This window comes from Euprymna scolopes, chromosome 14 (assembly GCF_053919585.1).
Source record: "Euprymna scolopes isolate OS-2025 chromosome 14, ASM5391958v1, whole genome shotgun sequence".
NCBI classification, from domain to species: domain Eukaryota; kingdom Metazoa; phylum Mollusca; class Cephalopoda; order Sepiida; family Sepiolidae; genus Euprymna; species Euprymna scolopes.
In genome coordinates, this window is record NC_136495.1 from 41,742,573 (window position 1) to 41,760,922 (window position 18,350).

Sequence of the window (18,350 nt, forward strand, 5' to 3'; positions counted from 1 at the left end):
ATGAAATGAGTATAGAGTTTAATGTGGATTTTAACACAGAAAACGATATAGTCATCCTAGAATACAGGAAATTGTGTACTGTAGATTGAAAAAAAATACTCACGCTCGATGAAAAGGACCAGCAACTTGTTAAATCAGTACGAAGCATAAATATTGACGAGACGCGATGTCAAAAAAGTTCATGACCCAGACATCTGAAAGTGATTTGTACCGTGTTCTGCGACAAGAATGGCGTCATCGTTCTGGATTTCTACGAACCTAGTTTGGCTCTTATCTCTTCACGTTATGTTGACATGTTAAGAAAACTTAATGAACGGATGCCCGAGTAAGGAATAAGAAAATGTAAACATAATAGAAATGCTAGTTAACACAGAAGATTGAAGATTACGAAATGCGGAACAAAGTTGAGCTGAAAAGTGTTCTCCCATCTGACACTGTCAGACTTCCAATTGTCTGCATATGTAAAAGGATTCTTTACGTATGCATCATTATCCTGACAAGAACGTCGCAATCGCGAACGTGGAAAAGTGGACTGCCTCGCAGGCACTGACATTTACGACCAAAATATCAAGACAAAGACCAAAATATCGTTGGCAATAAGGCTATGAGAATGGTGGTGATTATGTAAAAAAAAAGTGAATTATTGAATACAAGTCGTTCGGTTTAATTGTACAACTCCTGTATTAATAGCACATTAACTTTTATATTTCATTTAAAAGGCATTACTTTTCGAAAGACTCTTGTATATATATATATATATATATATATATATATATATATATATATATATATATACAATATATATATACATATATATATACAATATATATATATACAATATATATACATACAACATATATATACAATATATATATACAACATATATATACAATATATATATACAATATATATATATACAATATATATATATATATACAATATATATATAAAATATGTATATATATATACAATATATATATATACAATGTATATATACAATATATATAATATATATATACATATGTGTATATATGAAACGTATATATATGTATGTATATATATGTATATATGTATAGATATATGGATGTATATATATATGTATATAAATATATGTATATGTATATAAATATATGTATGTATATATGTATATATATGCATGTATATAGATATATGTATGTATATATGTATATAACTATATGCATGTATATAGATATATGTATGTATATATATATGTATATGTATGCATATATATGTATGCACATATATGTATGTATATATATGTATGTATATATATATATATATATATGTATATATATATGTATGTATATGTATGCATATATATGTATATATGTATGTATATATATGTATGTATACATATATATTTATATATGTATATATTTGTATATATGTATGTATATATATGTATATATGTATGTAGGTGTATATATGTATGCATATATATGTATATATATATGTATATATACGTATGTATATATATACATATATATGTATATATATGTATATATACGTATGTATATATACATATATATACATATATATGTATATATATATGTATATACACGTATGTATATATACATATATATGTATATATATATGTATATATACGTATGTATATATACATATATATGTATATATATATGTATATATACGTATGTATATATATACATATATATATATATGTATATATATGTATATATACGTATGTATATATATACATATATAAATGTATATATGTGTGTATATATACGTATGTATATATACATATATATATGTATGTATATATGTATATATACGTATATATACGTATGTATACATACATATATATATGTATATATACGCATATATATACATATATATATATATATATATATATATATATATATATATATAATAGTAAGAACAATGCTGTAAATAAGACGTTTACAATCAGTTTTTATTATTTGGCAGAATATCCCAAAGATGGGGTGTTAGGTAATCCTTAACCCTCAGAGTTTCCAAGAATGCTTATTATTCTCATCAGAAGAAAACTATTAGCAAAATGATCAGATAGAGATACTAGATATAAGCATTTCTATGTATTTGCTGGTTACTGCTTTAGATAAAACTAAAAGTTAATATATATTTGTCTATATATCTATAACAGTGAAGTGTCTGTGTGTGTCTGTGTGTGTCTGTGTGTGTCTTTGTACATTTCCCTACGCAATAACTCTGCCAATTTTTAGTCTACGGACTCGTTATTTGGTATACAGGGCACTGAGATTTGGGAAAATCGATCTGATCGAGTTTCCTCCAGAAATTTCGTTGTTAAGTGGTCAATTTCATCGATTTGACTTTTGAAAACTCTACCAAACTCCTCCGACAATTTTGGATTTAAACACTTGACATTTTAGATATTGGTTCCTGAAACGTGGATTAAATTAATACCTTGATTTAAGCCCAAAACAATAAATATTAAGGGGTCATAATAGGGGTCAAAGTTTAAAAAAAATACCGTTCCTTTTTTTTTTTTTTGCTCAGCATACACCTCCAAACACCCGGGCAACACCGGGCACCCATTGCTTGTCTATATATCTATAAAAGTGAACTTGCCTGTGTTTGTGTGTGTGTGTGTTTCTGTGTACATTTTCCTACGCAATAACTCTGTCAATTTTTAATCTAAAGACTCGAAATTTGATATAGAGCGTACTGAGATTTGTGAAAATCGATGTGACCGGATATACCCCAGAAATTTGGGGATTATGGGGGCAAAGTTCAACGATTTGACTTTTGAGAACTCTACCAAACTCCTCCGACAATTTTTTGTCTAAATACTTGAAATTTTAGATATAGGTTTCTTGAACATGGATCTAACTTTATAACTTGATTTGAGCCGAAAACAATAAATTTTATTGGGGTCATAATAGGGGTCAAAGTTTAAAAAATTGACCGCTTTGATATTTGCTCAACATAAACCTCCAAATATCCGGGCAAGGTCTGGCTGAAATGCTAGTATATCTATAAAAGTGAACGTGACAGTGTGTGTGTGTCTGTGTACATTTCCATACGCAATAACTCTGCCAATTTTTAGTCTACAGACTCGAAATTTGATATACAGGGTACTGAGATTTGGGAAAATCTATGTGATGGGTTTTCGGCCAGAAATTTGGCGATTAAGGGGTCAAAATTCAACGATTTGACCTTTGAGAACTCTACCAAACTCCTCCGACAATTTGGAGTCTAAAACACTTGAAATTTTCGATATAGGTTCCTTGGATATGGATCTTACTTAATACCTTGATTTAAGTCCAAAGCACTAAATATTAAGAGGTCATATATATATATATATATATATATATATATATATATATATATATATATATATATATACTGTTATATGGAAATACATTTATGTGTCTGTGTGTGCGTTCGTTTCCTATGAACTCCAAAACGACTGAGCCGTTTTTTATCAAATTTCAGACGAAAGTACTTTATGTTCCTGGCAGTGCACTTAATAAGGTCTTGTATAGGAATGTTTTCGATTAATTCTGAGAATCGAAATAATCCGATTAAAGAAGGTACAGTCGATTTAGATCAACGTTTACTGCGTACACAACCTAACATCACAAGTGCATTAGGGATGTTATTTTACCGTAAAGTTTGACAAATCAAATCAACGGGAGATTTCTTTTTATATGAAAGGGGCGCGTTCGAAATGAATATTTCTATTTAAAGCACGATTGCCTCATGATATTTTACGTTTTCATTTTAAAGATAAATTTTGCATTGAAAATTTAATTCAAGCCATTATATATAAAATAATTTTATAAAATAAAGCATAAATCCTCTACACTGCAATGTAGGTAACAATGCATTGCGAACTGTAATTACAAGGAGACATTTGAAGCTTTCCCTCGGTACACCGCGATTGGTCCCAACGAGAGCATGTACTCTGTCGATTTTATTTAAAAATAGATGGTTTCGCTAATTTTTATGGCAATAAAAACGAGAGTGTGAAATTCGTTGCTCATCATTCAGTCAAAGACAACGCCGGGTTTCCCTGATCCTATGTAATATATGGGAAAAATACGTTTTTTTAATTATATGTTACTATTTATTCATACAAAACTTTTATCCACGAAGGTCGATGCATGTTAAATATAACTTAGTATATACAAGAGAATGACAAACAATCTATATTCCAAATTCCAGGATGTTGTCCGTCGTATTGTTCATTTCTTTCAGCATGTTGAAATGTCCAATTCTGGACAACACCTGTTCCGTAGCGGAGAAACAATCATATAATTATATTGCCAATTTTCGAATATTTTCCGCCATGATTTATCGAAGTAATAAGTACTCATTAACTTTTAAAAACAAAGAAAAAGAATTTCATCATGATTGCATAAATGCGAAAAAAATCTTTGGAGTTGTTGCATTGTGCTTGATGCCATTCCACCATCTTTGATTTCTATCGACAAATGTATTTCAAAACAGGTGCTGTCAAGTATTCAATATTTTAGCATGCGTAATAGAAATAAACCGTATGATGAATATCTTAGAACTGTGAATATAGATTTCTTTTTCATATATATATATATATATATATATATATATATAAAGCTGAACGTGTGTGTGTGTGTGTGTGTGTGTGTGTGTGTGTGTGTGTGTGTGTGGTTACGAATAGGCTCCTATATGGTTGACTATTTTAAAAAACTGATTACATATAATGATAGAATGTGATGATGATATATATAACTATATATATTTATATATATATTTATATATATATATTTATATATTTATATATGTATATTTATATATACATATATTTATATATATATATTTATAGATATATTTATATATATATATATATTTATATATATATATTTATATATATACTTATATATATATTTATATATATAATATATATGTGCATATATAATATATATATTTATATATATATATAATATATATTTATATATATATATATTCATATATATATATATATATATATATATATATATATATAGAGAGAGAGAGAGAGAGAGAGAGAGAGAGTGATGAGATGCAATGAATGACACTAACCGGTTCCCTTTTAATCACCAAAGTAAAATGGATCCTGACCCCTACTTAATCCGTGATCATTTAAGAATACTATACCTTATATGACTCCGATTAGCCTGGCATTATTTTCGATCATTATGGAATTTCCTTGCAACTGGAATGAAGCAGTGCCTAATTCGGAAGCTGTTAATCACGAAATCTTTATTTCACAAATACACATGTAGCTGCTCTTACAAAAAGTATCCATTATTTCTACTTGCGTATGTATTTTTATTTTTTCGATTTTTCTTAGATATATTGAACAGTATCGCGAACACTTTCGATTTGTTTGGTTTGGATACTGGAAAGATCAGTAGGAAAATCGAAATATAGAAAAGAAAACGTGCATACAAGCGTAAAGATTCGGTAATATCTAACACGTCCTTATATATGTGTCTAAGATCCGTACGGACGAGTGTTTCCAAATATAATTCTAATAGTTTCCAACTGCTCTGCCACAACGGAAAATACATATAAAGGGAAAACGGCAGGACCCGTTTTTGTATGTCCAGCAAAGGTTTTTTTTTTTCGCGGTGGTTCTCGGGTGGGGGGGGGCTACTATATTTTATATACTCCCTTAATTGTCATATCTACGGGATCAAAGATGAAAGTATAGTATCTGAATGAAACTTTTATTAATATTGTTATCTCTTCTGTATTTTTTGTGTATATAATAAAGTTTTTTTTTTAATGTGGTTTCAGTAGGAGCACCCACACACAAACAAATACACATTTAAAAGAGTAAACATGATAAAAGATGCTGGCTGAGAGAAAAAATATTTTTAAGTTTCAAACAGAGACGAGATGGACCAACCAACCGCATCCCCCCTTCATTTTGAGTTGGCTTTGTGCCTAAAACTTTTCTTCATTTTCCCATTTACATTTTTTCTTGTGAATAAAACATTTAATATCTCAAAGTGTAGTATCTGTTCCATCAGGTGCTGCACTAAAGAACGTATGTGAGGACAACCCCACATATCAGACCATTACTCACGTAGCAATTAGTTTTGGTCAATATTGGGGGAATCCTTCATACCAATTGTCACTATCTAGTTACCTCTCAGACCCCCTTCCCCCTCTCCCCACATTAAAAAAACGGCCTGGTACCTAATATGACCCGTGGGGAAGCAAATAAATACAATCAGCTCGCTGGACTCTATGCAATCTTCTGTCTGTATTAGAGCCACGTACGTCCTAAAAGAACTACTGTTGTCATATCTGGACAGGAGCTGCTCGGCGCGTTTATCCTACTTCGATAGAGTTCAAAATCGGCTTCGAACCTAGTAGATGATGCCTTTTTCTTTTCCCTGCCAACTCATTTCTACAGAAGAGCTGTTGCGAGTCTGTTTCTCTTATGTCGCTATTTTCATGGCAAGTGCTCGCCTGAACTCTAATCTATTGTCCCCACTTGCAAAACTCTCTCGACTATATACAAGCACTATATATGATTTCCTCCACTCTGTATCTGTACTTAAATCTATGAAGATTCTATGAACGAAGCTTCTTTCCCAGAACTGCCTGCCTTTTAGAACACTGTTCTTCTGGTTTGCTTCGCGATTGAATACAACATTGTAGCCTTCAATCCAATATAAAAAATCTCTTGAAAGCCGTCGCTATAAATATTCAAATTCTACCAAATTTACACCATCCGTGATTACTACACTACTACCTTACATTTATTATCCTCCATCATTGATTGACCCTCGAGCCTTCAGAAATGGTGAATAGTGACTGCCAAGTATATATATATAATTTTGGAAATAATCCGAATCGAGAATATAGAATAGAATAATAATAAAAAAATAAAGTGTACATACACACAGATCTATGCGTGGGTGTGTATGTGATTGTATTTGTAAAAATTCATATACCCCAGTTTTTTTTTATTAAAATGAGTATAGGTATATATCGGTTAATAAATATGCAAAAAACATTCGTTTGTTTGGATTATATCAGTGATATTTAGGAGGAATAATACGACATAGGTTTTTTGTAAACATATAGACATTTCAGCTGCCAATTGCAAGGGATGCATACGTTATTCAACAAGTTTCTCTGAATTTCAGTGTACGTAGTATTACGTTTTTAACCTTAAAGTATCAGAATCGGATTTTGATCAGAATTGAAATAATGATTCTAGACATAAGGTTTAGTAGCATTATATATTTTTATCTTCATCTTTGTAAAATGGCGTGAAATTGTAAGACCACAAAAGTGTAAGACTACGAAAGTGTAAGACCACGAAAATATGTATAACCAACTTAATAAATATAGATCCTACATTGTGGTGAATAAGTTAGTCATGGGGTTTGTTTTCAGTTCTTATGTAGTCTGGCTCCTGGAGTGGCTAAGCTTATAAATTATGATGAAAGAATGAAAGTGGATATACACGCAATTAAGTTTTGTATTTCTTATTTTAACCTCCTGCTATCTCAAAACTTCACACTGGCTTACTGATAGAATCGTTCAAACAAGAAGAAAGTATTTTCATTTTAAGTTGACTGTGATTATCCCTATTAATAAAGCAAATTCCTACTCCTATCAGTATAAATTCATATTAAAAAACTATTTTTCAAATGTCACTGCTTAAAATGGCAAATATGAATCTATTTATCAATAAAAGTTGACGTGTTTGTCTGTGTGTGTGTCTGTGTATCTGTGTACATTGTCCTACACAATAACTCTGTCAATTTTCAGTCTACAGACTCGAAATTTGATATACAGGGTACTGAGATTTGGAAATATCTTTGTAATCCATTGGCGGCAAGAAATTTGGCTGGTAAAGGGGGTCAAATTTCAACGATTTGACCTTTGATAACCTTACCAAACTCCTCCGATAATTTGGGGTTTAAACACTTGAAATTTTATATATATATATATATATATATATATATATATATATATATATATATATATAAGTTCCTTGGACATGGATCTAACTTAATAACTTGATTTTAGCCCCAAAACATAAATTTTAAGGGGTCATAATAGAAGTGAAATTTAAAAGAATTGACCGCTTTTTTTTGCTCAACAGACACCTCCAAACACCCGGGCAACGCCAGGCTGAAATGCTAGTGAATAGATAAAAATGGCACTTTGACAACGGAAAATACGGAGCCTTCGAGAAGTGCGATCTAAGCTACTAGTCCCCTAGTTTAGAATAGGGCTAAGCGCCTTAGCTTTAGTTTGGAAAAAAAGCCGAATTAGTTTGGTTCAAATTCTGTAGAAGAATCTCAAATAATAATCATAACGTTTTATTTAAGAATTATTTTACAATAAATATTTGAGAGCAACTAGCGCAGTGGTGTTTGAAATTCGAGCCTCGTTTCCAGTGTGGGAAACGTAGGTCACGTGGTGTTTGGTCGACTATGTCACAGCAGTAAATTAACACTTTTTTTTCTACGTTATCAACTCGGGACTACTACACTACAAATAAGTAAAAACACTTAAAACTAGGCCTGTACGTCCGTTTCCTAGCTGGAATAATAACTATTATTTACAACCCCATTTTTAACATGGGAAAGGGGGCGTATTTTGTAACTGTTCTCCATCTTCAGCTAACAATTTAATAAACAAATATATAATAAAATATATAATTAACTTAAATACTATTCGAAAAATAGCTTGGAAACATGGACGCATAAGCACCTTAAACACTTATCAAGGTATCAATAACTTATCTTGCTTTTAGTAGCATTTATTTGTTATATATTTGGTTTTTAACTAATTTTCTCAGTTTGTTGTCTATGATAATGATTATTAGTAAATTCATCGAATTGTTTTTTGTGTGTGGATGGTACATAAGTAGCACAATAATGTTCTCTTTTTGGAATCCCGACCATCTTTCAAAAGTCATAAATAAATTAAAAAAATAATGACATAAAAAAATGAGGGGTAGATTTTTAAAAGTTTTATTGTTTATTGGTTGTTTTTTTTCTACGGCATATCAACCTTTTTCAGGTTATTTAATAACGAATCCAGTGATTTTGAAGAACAATCTTTTAATAGAGTATATTTGTTTTTTTCCTTTTTAGTCGGTTTCTATTAACCCCATGGTTGGGACCCGTACAGGTACTACGATTTCTGGTCAGAATGGACCTGGGAGCAATGGCAATTAAAGACTGGCTCCACACTCCCCAAAGCCCGCAAGCTGGGGCCTCACCATCGGATATAGTTTAAGGTCATATCCAGGACCTATTGGGGATTGGTTGAAACTCGCACTGATTAAAACGGAAGAGTCTACGATATTTGCTGTTATACCGTCGACCAAGTACCACGTGATCTACTTTTTCTTAAAGTTGAAACAAGTCTTGAACTCCAGATCCTATTGCACTATTTGCATCAATATTTATGTATAATAATGTGAAAAAAGTATATATCACATTTTACCCCTGCGATATTTAACTAAATGACATTTGTAAGCCTTGAAAATGGAAACTTAATTCAATGATTTAATCACTGGCAGCCATTACTTTTAATTTTCTTACACCAAGTGTTTTCTATTAAAAAAAATAATGTTATACCCACCCCCTTTTTGATTAAGAAACCCCTTTCTAAATAATATGTAGTTTACTGCCCCTGTTTAAATAGTAAAGTTATTATTTAAAAATTCATTCTTAACCTGAATAAGTGGGCTCAATAATAACTATTTGTATTTTTACCTAAGAATTAAATAAATAAATACACTTAAGAATTGAAAGTCTAACCAGAAGTTATATTACTTAGGAGGTTTAATATTATAAGCAGAATCTGACCAAACACGGTTTGCTGCTGACTTTAAATCAAGTACTTTATTGTTTGCAAATATCTAGGAATTAATCTGTGATTTTGTTTTGTTTTTGTTTTTAAATGTTTTTGTTAGTTCATGTTTTTTTCCCAAATTCGCAATTGTAACTTTTGTTGTGAAAGAAAATTAGCTACATTTATTAGAGCGTTGGGTACTTATACAAAATAGTACGGACCGTGCTGACATTTTCATTTTGAAAACCATTCTTTATTGGAAAAAAAAAATCTCCAAAAATTGAACTGCATAGATTTTGGTTAATAAGAGTGTCCTCTAAGCAGCTTATAAAAAGGACATGTTTTCTGAGCAAAAAAAACAGATAATATAAAATATACAAACATAACAAATATCAGCCTTGCGTCCTTGCGTAGTGGTGAATATGTTTATGTTATGGGTTTTGTTTTCAGTTCTTTTGCAGCCCGGGGTCGTGGAGTGGCTAAGGTTATAAATAATGACGAAAGAGCGAGAGGGAATATAAAAGAAATTAAACTTTATATTCCTTATTTTAACCTCTCCCATGACGTTTTTTTTGGGGGGGGTGTATTATTATTTAAACTAAAGAAACGGGAGCTTAATCTGTACTTCTCGAACGGTTTACATTTTCCATTGGTAAATTGCTATTTTTACTTAATTATTCACTTTTCCACTCTTACCTAAATTAGTATCATATATATATATATATATATATATATATATATATATATATTATGTATATTATATATATATATATATTATGTATATTATATATATATTATATATATAATATATATGTATATATATATTATATATATATTATATATTATATATATATACAATATATAGATTATATATATTGTATATATATTATATATATTGTATATATATATTATATATATATATATATATATTATACATATATATATTAGATATATTATATATATAAAATATATGTTATATATATTATATATATTATATATATAAAATATATGGTATATATTATATACATATTATATATCAGATATATATTATATATATATTATATATATATATATATTATATATATATTATATATATAAATATATGTTCTATATTATATATATATTATATATCAGATATATATTATATATATTATATATATTATATAATATATATATATATTATATATATAATATTATATATATTATATTATATATACATATATGTATAAATATATATATATATACACACATATATATACACACGCATATACATCTTTATATATATATATACATACATATATATATATATATATATATATATATATATATATATATATATATCTTCTATATAATATAAAGCTGAACGGCTGTGTGTGTGTCTGGTCACGAATAGGCTCCTATATAGTTGACTATTATAGAGAACTGATCACATATAATGATAGAAGGTGTATCGAGACACAGTAATGCGTATGTTTTATCTGGCATAATGATGATTCATGAAAAATTGTGGGGTCTGCGTACGCGCCTGATCCAATTGTATGGAAATAAAAAAATGTAAAAATTAAAAAAAAAAAAACGTTTACAAGTGTTTTTGATATAGATGTACATAATAATACTTTGATAAGTATGTTTTAACTTAAATAAGGATGGTATAATAAAATCGTGGGTTCTGCGTTCGCGCCTTGCCTCCATAGAATGGAAATACGCACACACTTTAATAAAAACTTTTCATATCTATCTGCGTAAGTATACTTTCATAATTATGTTTCAGTTTGAAGAAATATAGATCCACAGAATATTGTGATAAGTGGTTCAGTGTGAGCAGGTATGGTATAATAAATTATGGGGTTTATCTATTTTATTTTTATTTTCATCATATTTTGCTTTGGTTTCGATACCCCCAATTCGAAGTTATCTCTTTACAACCCTTGCCTTTCATAACCTATCAGGCTTTCATAAATCAGAGTCCTTTTTCTGTAGGCTGTTTTGAACCCAGTCAACGAAGGGTAGTTTTGCTAGTATATATATATATATATATATATATATATATATATATATATATATATATATATATATAAACTCTCACGGCAAGGTGATAAATAAAGTTTGGATACTATTTAGTAGTGCCCCTAGATAAAATGAAAATTTAATGCACAGTTGAAATATTTAATGTTTAAATGGGATACTTGTTAAATATTAGTTTCCTAAAATCAATTTACACGACTTTACAAAACCCCCTGATATGTCGAGAATACGTACGTATTGGTGTTTGCCACTTAGTATTAAATTTGTCAAAAAAATGTTTTGCATTTTAAATTCTCCAACGCGCGTATTTCTCATTTGCTTAAAAGTAGAAAAAAAAGTTCGAAGCAAAATGACCCATCACTATACCGTATAGCTTTGTTTCAAAATGTGTGTCTGTGAATTCTACTCATTCGAATATTTAAGCAAACACACACACATATATCCGAGAGGGCGAGATATATGTTATTTCTCTCTCATACATACACACACACACACACCCACACCCACACCCACACACACATATATATATATATATATATATATATATATATATATATATATATATATATATATATAGAGAGAGAGAGAGAGAGAGAGAGAGAGAGAGAGAGAGAGAGAGATCAAACTGTAACTTATATAGACCAGAATTTATTATTCGACAAGAAACTCAGAAAGCACTTTTTAGAATTTCTTAATCTGCGGACTTTTTTTTTTTTTTTTTCATCTGGTTATGATTTACCATACAATTAATATTTACATTCCTTTTAAGTTTACAGAAGTTTACGGCGTCTAAACTTCTGAAGTGAACATTTTAAAACTATATAATCAAGGAATCTTTGATTTACACACTTTAAATTCGGTGTGTAGAATGTTCCGACATGTGAATTTTTAAAAAATCGGTTTTCGTCATACCTGACAAATTGATACTTAGGAGTTATCATATATATATATATATATATATATATATATATATATATATATATATATATATATATATATATATATATATGTATATATATATGTATATATATATATGTATATATATATATATATATATATATATATGTATATATATATATATGTATATATATATATATACATATATATACATATATATATATATATATATATATATATATATATATATATTATCTGTTTGCTGTTTCAGGAATGCGCATGCGTAAATAGTTCATATAAGAGATGACGTATGTTAAGGATAAGTAGTTTGAAAACACCTTTTAAAGATTGTGACATGCTTTTTATCGACAGATTTTAATTTAGATCTCCGCTCGAGTTTTATTTGTTCTTTTTTTATTATTAACTGATGTGAACTGTTTAGAAAGAAGAAAAAAAAACATAATACTCGCATGCATCTGTCTCAGTTTTTGTATAAATTAAAATATAATATTTATGCGAATTTCACGATCCGGAGCGGCCTGCTAACATTATCTAACTATATATATATATATATATATATATATATATATATATATATATATATATATATATATATATATATATATATATATATATAGTTAGATAGATAGATATTGGTATATTTAGGCAGCATCGTGACAGTAACAACTATGGAATTTTTATTAATATTTTTGATTTTTATACAAAAAAGATTACACGGAAAATCGAAAATTAAAAAAAAATGTTTCGTTTCTTTTTTTTTTTTTTAATTTTTCGATTTTCTGTGTAATCTTTTTTGTATAAAAATCAAAAATATTAATAAAAGTTCCATAGTTGTTACTGTCACGATGCTGCCTAAATATACCAATATCTATATATATATATATATATATATATATATATATATATATATATATATATATATATATATATATATATATAATGTTTTTATTCCCCGAAACAGTGTTTCATGGTAAACAACTGATGATCCCTTAAATTACCATTGGTACTATAGTGAGTTCGAGATAGCAAGTTGAGACAGTGATTGCAAGTTATTAAATCACTTACTGACTAAATAGTTTTCTAACGAATGATTAGAATAAAAATCCTATTGATTTTTTTGTATAATTTTAAAGGTTAAAAAACTTCCAAGACTATATATATGACAGTGAAATCGCACATATATATATATATATATATATATATATATATATATATATATATATATAGAGAGAGAGAGAGAGAGAGAGAGAGAGAAAGAGAGTGTTGAAGAATTTATATCTACATCTAATGAGATTATATTATTGAAAAGTTTTATGCATATATATATATATATATATATATATATATATATATATAGAGAGAGAGAGAGAGAGAGAGAGAGAGATACATATATATATATATCAAGAGAGACTTATATAGATAAAGTTTTATAAAGCGGCACAGATGTAGATATATGCATATATACAAATAATAGTTTGTATAATATATATATATATATATATATATATATATATATAGAGAGAGAGAGAGAGAGAGGAGAGAGGGGAAAAGAGAGAGACTTTTATGGATGTTTTTGATTATTTTTTTTTTAGCGAACATTTAAGGCGACCAGATATTAAAGATTTTAAAAGTTTGACGTCACCCACAGATGAATAATACAACGATATGAACAAATTTTTGTCTTGCTTGTTTCCGGTCCTACCCAACTCCTCTCCTCTCCACTTGATGTCAAATTATATGTGGGTGGGGGTATCTCCCTCTTTCTCCAACGGCCCGCGCCTTGCAGTCGCACAGATTTTCCTAGTGTTGATCTAGAGTTAGAGTAGCGCAGTCAATCGATCCCAAACGTAGTAGCAGATACTTGCCACCACCAACACGAGACGAACAGAATTAAAAAAAAAAAAAAAAAGAGCGGAGAGAATAGAAGGGAGGGAAGGTGGTAGGAAGAAAGAAATGAAAAGACAAAAATCCATATTAATCATCATGATGAAGGAAGAACTTTTTCAAAGTCACTTTTTTAATACCGCACATATCGGGGTCGTGCAGAGGACGGCAGTCTGGATAGTCGGAAGAGGAGGCGGAGGAGGAGGCAAGCTGATGAGTGATTCATCTGATCTCATCAGAGTGAGGGAGACAGAAAGAGAGGAAAAAAAAAGAAGTAAAGCAAAAAATTAAAATCCTATTCTGTATTGTTTGAAGTGACCCGCTCGCGTTATTTTCGTTCATAAAAGAGGTTTTCGAACACGCTCTTCCCATTGAATAGTAAATCCGAGACCACGTGATTCTCGACAGCCAATCGCAGCTCTCTATTTTCCAAACTCCCATCTCCCACCATGTATATGCAAATAAGAATATTTCCTACTTAAAGCAGTTTACATGAAGTTTCGCAAAACATTTTTCCGAGTGTGGTCGAAGCGAAAACTTTTGCTATATTTTTTTTTCAGCTGTATATTACACAAAAGGCAAACAAGCAGCATCTCTCATAGTCGTTTGCTTGTTTCCGATATGTTCGTAGTATCTATGAAATATTGATTTTGATCGGTTCTCTATTTTTTTACAAAAAGATCCTACTGCTTCTAAAATTTGTTATAAATTTCCCAGGAATTATAACTATTTATTTACTTCTGTGACTACCACGGTGCTTTATTCAGTATCGGTAAGTTGAACTTATATATTTCTCCTTTAATGTGTTTTCTTTATTTATTTATTTGTTTTTGTTATCCAGGAATACAACGGTTATTCCGGAACGGGATTGTATTATTTTATTCCGTTCTACGTATCTATCTCCGTGTTATTGAACTTTCGGTACTTATGCAGAATACGAACTCTGCTATATTTATATATGGTTTTCAGATCGTTTATTTATTAAATTATATGAAATTACAGTATTGTTTAAAAATCAACCCTCCAATTCCCATATTTTCCGAAGATTTATTTAAGTTTGTATTGTCTTCATTTTCCAATGGTAAGTCTATTGTTCACCAGATAGTTTCTCCTTTATGTTGCTACAAAATAATTTAAAAACACCTTTAATCAAATTTAAAGTGACATAGCTGCATATCAGATCATTATTTCCAAAACAATCTTTTCCCAATATTTTTCAAAACATCCGTTAACGTCTTCTAGCATGTTCCTAATGCTTGAATTAAAAGCTACTCTGACTTAGGGTTAGAGGAAAAAAAATTGCTATTTTTTCTAATTAATAAAATAGTGGGAAATGAATTTCGCGTTCAATTTCGGTGCAAAATTGACCCTCCCCAATCTAAAGTATTTTTCTTTGAAGTGTTTATGTTATCCCCTAATGAATTAGTTTCATTTTTTTTTTTATGTGTATTGGATTTTTTTTTTTACTTGGGATTCCACACTTATCAAGGCTCGAAAGCAACTTGAGGATAAGGGGTAATAAATGTAAGGGAGTGTTGTAGTAATTACTTACAGTATAATTGGGTAGAATTTGTTTATTTATGAGGGCAGCTTAACAAGAACTTCTTGCCTCTGTTTGGAAGGATTTCTTGATGACAAAATACAATAAATAACTTCTTGCCTCTATATCTTGACAAAGTACAATAAATAATAAAATGCAGTGTCATACTTTTTCCTAGCAAGAAAAAAATCATAAAAATAATTTTTAAAAAATGCATTTATAATTTTAAGAAAATTATGAAACTCATTCTTAGTTAAGAGAAAAGTGTGATTGACTATAACCTTAAGACAGATAAACCGAAGAAGTTGTTTAATATATGTTGTACTTTTCTGTCCTGCGACAACTTTTATTTCCAGTCGTTTCTGTGAGTGGCAAGCGGAAACATTGGGCCACTATTAAGTAGCAACCTCATAAACAAAAGAAATAAATCATTTAAATCTATGCAGCTTGTATCAAAATAGGTTATAGGATTATATATCCAAACAAAAATCGCACATACATTTTTATCTAACTCCCTGCCCTCCCCAAACGGAATGTGTCAATCTTTGCTACAAGTGGATACCCCTACTGCTGGAATTTATTCACCTGCCAAGAGAAAAAAAACTGAACGTTACACAGAATCACTTTAACGTTGAAAACCCCGCCCTCCAAGAAATGAGTACCTTAAACCGGTACACAAATATCTCCGAATAAAGATGTCAGCGTTACTAGTTGAGGGAGCTTCAGACGGCCAATCTTTAATAAACTATTGCTGATGGGAGGATCACCCATGTCTCCGCCTCCAGAAAATAATTTTCTTTTGCTACCCCACTTTCACTGTAATAACGTTCAGGTTATAGTGACGAATCAAACTTTCTCATAAAATGGCATTAACGACCTCGTCGGTACTCTAAGATGACGGCAACTTAGTAAGTTTGCAATACACTAACCTCCTATGAAAGGTAATGCCTGGAACGATTTTGCGCCGTGATTGAAACGGCAGTTAATCACTGTCTAGCTATCCCGAGGGCAAGGTTGTGTGCAACTGAGTTTTGACAAACTTTAATCTCAGAAAAAAAAAAAAAAAAATCTAAAATCGATTAGCACTACTGATGAAGACTTAAAACCAAATAACATTTAGACCGTAACTATTATTAATATTATTACGAGTGTACAACCTATGTCAAGAAATGACAAAAATATAATTCCCAGCGTTTGCACTCATTTAAGTAACGGGTCAATCGGCGAAGTTCCAAATAATAAACTAAGAAAACCTTTTAAAAAATGGAATGCTTAAAATATATGTGCCACTATATAAAAAAAAACATCTCTTTATGAAAATAATAGTAATTGTTTTTGAATTCATATCAAGCAATGGATTTTGTCGGCCAGATATTTGCTTTCTCTCTTCCTCTAAACACTTGAAATGCTTTCATACAGCAGTTGTTTTTTAATCTAATGTTTGCGTGGCGGCGTGAATATTTGTATAAATACAAACGAATACATATTAATTCTGTGGTGAGTTAGTGTAATCATCAAATTTTAATGATTTTTTTTTAACTCACTAGATTTATATTTTTCTAGATATTTTTAGATGAGTATTTCGAATATATATTTGCATGATTCGAATTAATATGTTAGCGTGTGCTATTTTTTCAACGTTTAGGTTGTTGTGACCTCTGACCTTCTTTATACGCATCTTGTTGAACTACAGTATTGTTATGCCGAATTTTTAATTGATCAAGAATTTCGAACTAAAACCATTTTTTTAACCCATAGGAGTAAAGTTGCCGCTCCGTCAACACTACCATAAAAATTTTAATTAATGTTAGTTACAATCTAAGTATCATCTGCAGTCAGTATTGAACCTTTGTTTTGATTGTTACTTATCAAATGTAGTCATTATAACACGTGTCCATGTATGTGGACGTATAGACTCTCGAGTTCGACATGATATAGCCGAAGGTTATATCAGCCGAAACTTTGTGGGAATAATATAGCAATAGTAGTTCGAATAATAGAATTAGATTTGTAACACATGATTGTTTTCGGGTGAAACGCGAACACCGACCATGTTAACAAATACCAAAGGGGAGTACCCATTAGGTGGAAGAAAAATACTGACGTGATAAGAAGAAAAAGTAAATCCTATTCTTCGGAG

At 29.7% G+C, this 18,350-nt stretch overlaps 1 protein-coding gene across 4 annotated transcripts in view; it reads left to right on the plus strand.

Moving 5' to 3' along the window:
* LOC145292963 (beta-1,3-galactosyltransferase 1-like) overlaps positions 1–18,350 on the plus strand; it is a 153,006-nt gene that overhangs the window by 64,929 nt on the left and 69,727 nt on the right. For 2 of the 4 annotated variants that reach the window (XM_080139186.1, XM_080139188.1), the window contains exon 1: positions 14,473–15,442. The exons of the other annotated variants lie outside the window; for them this stretch is intronic. The gene's annotated coding sequence lies outside the window, so the exon portion shown is untranslated. Of the gene's footprint in view, positions 1–14,472; positions 15,443–18,350 lie in introns of those variants that run through there. 4 annotated transcript variants of the gene reach the window in all.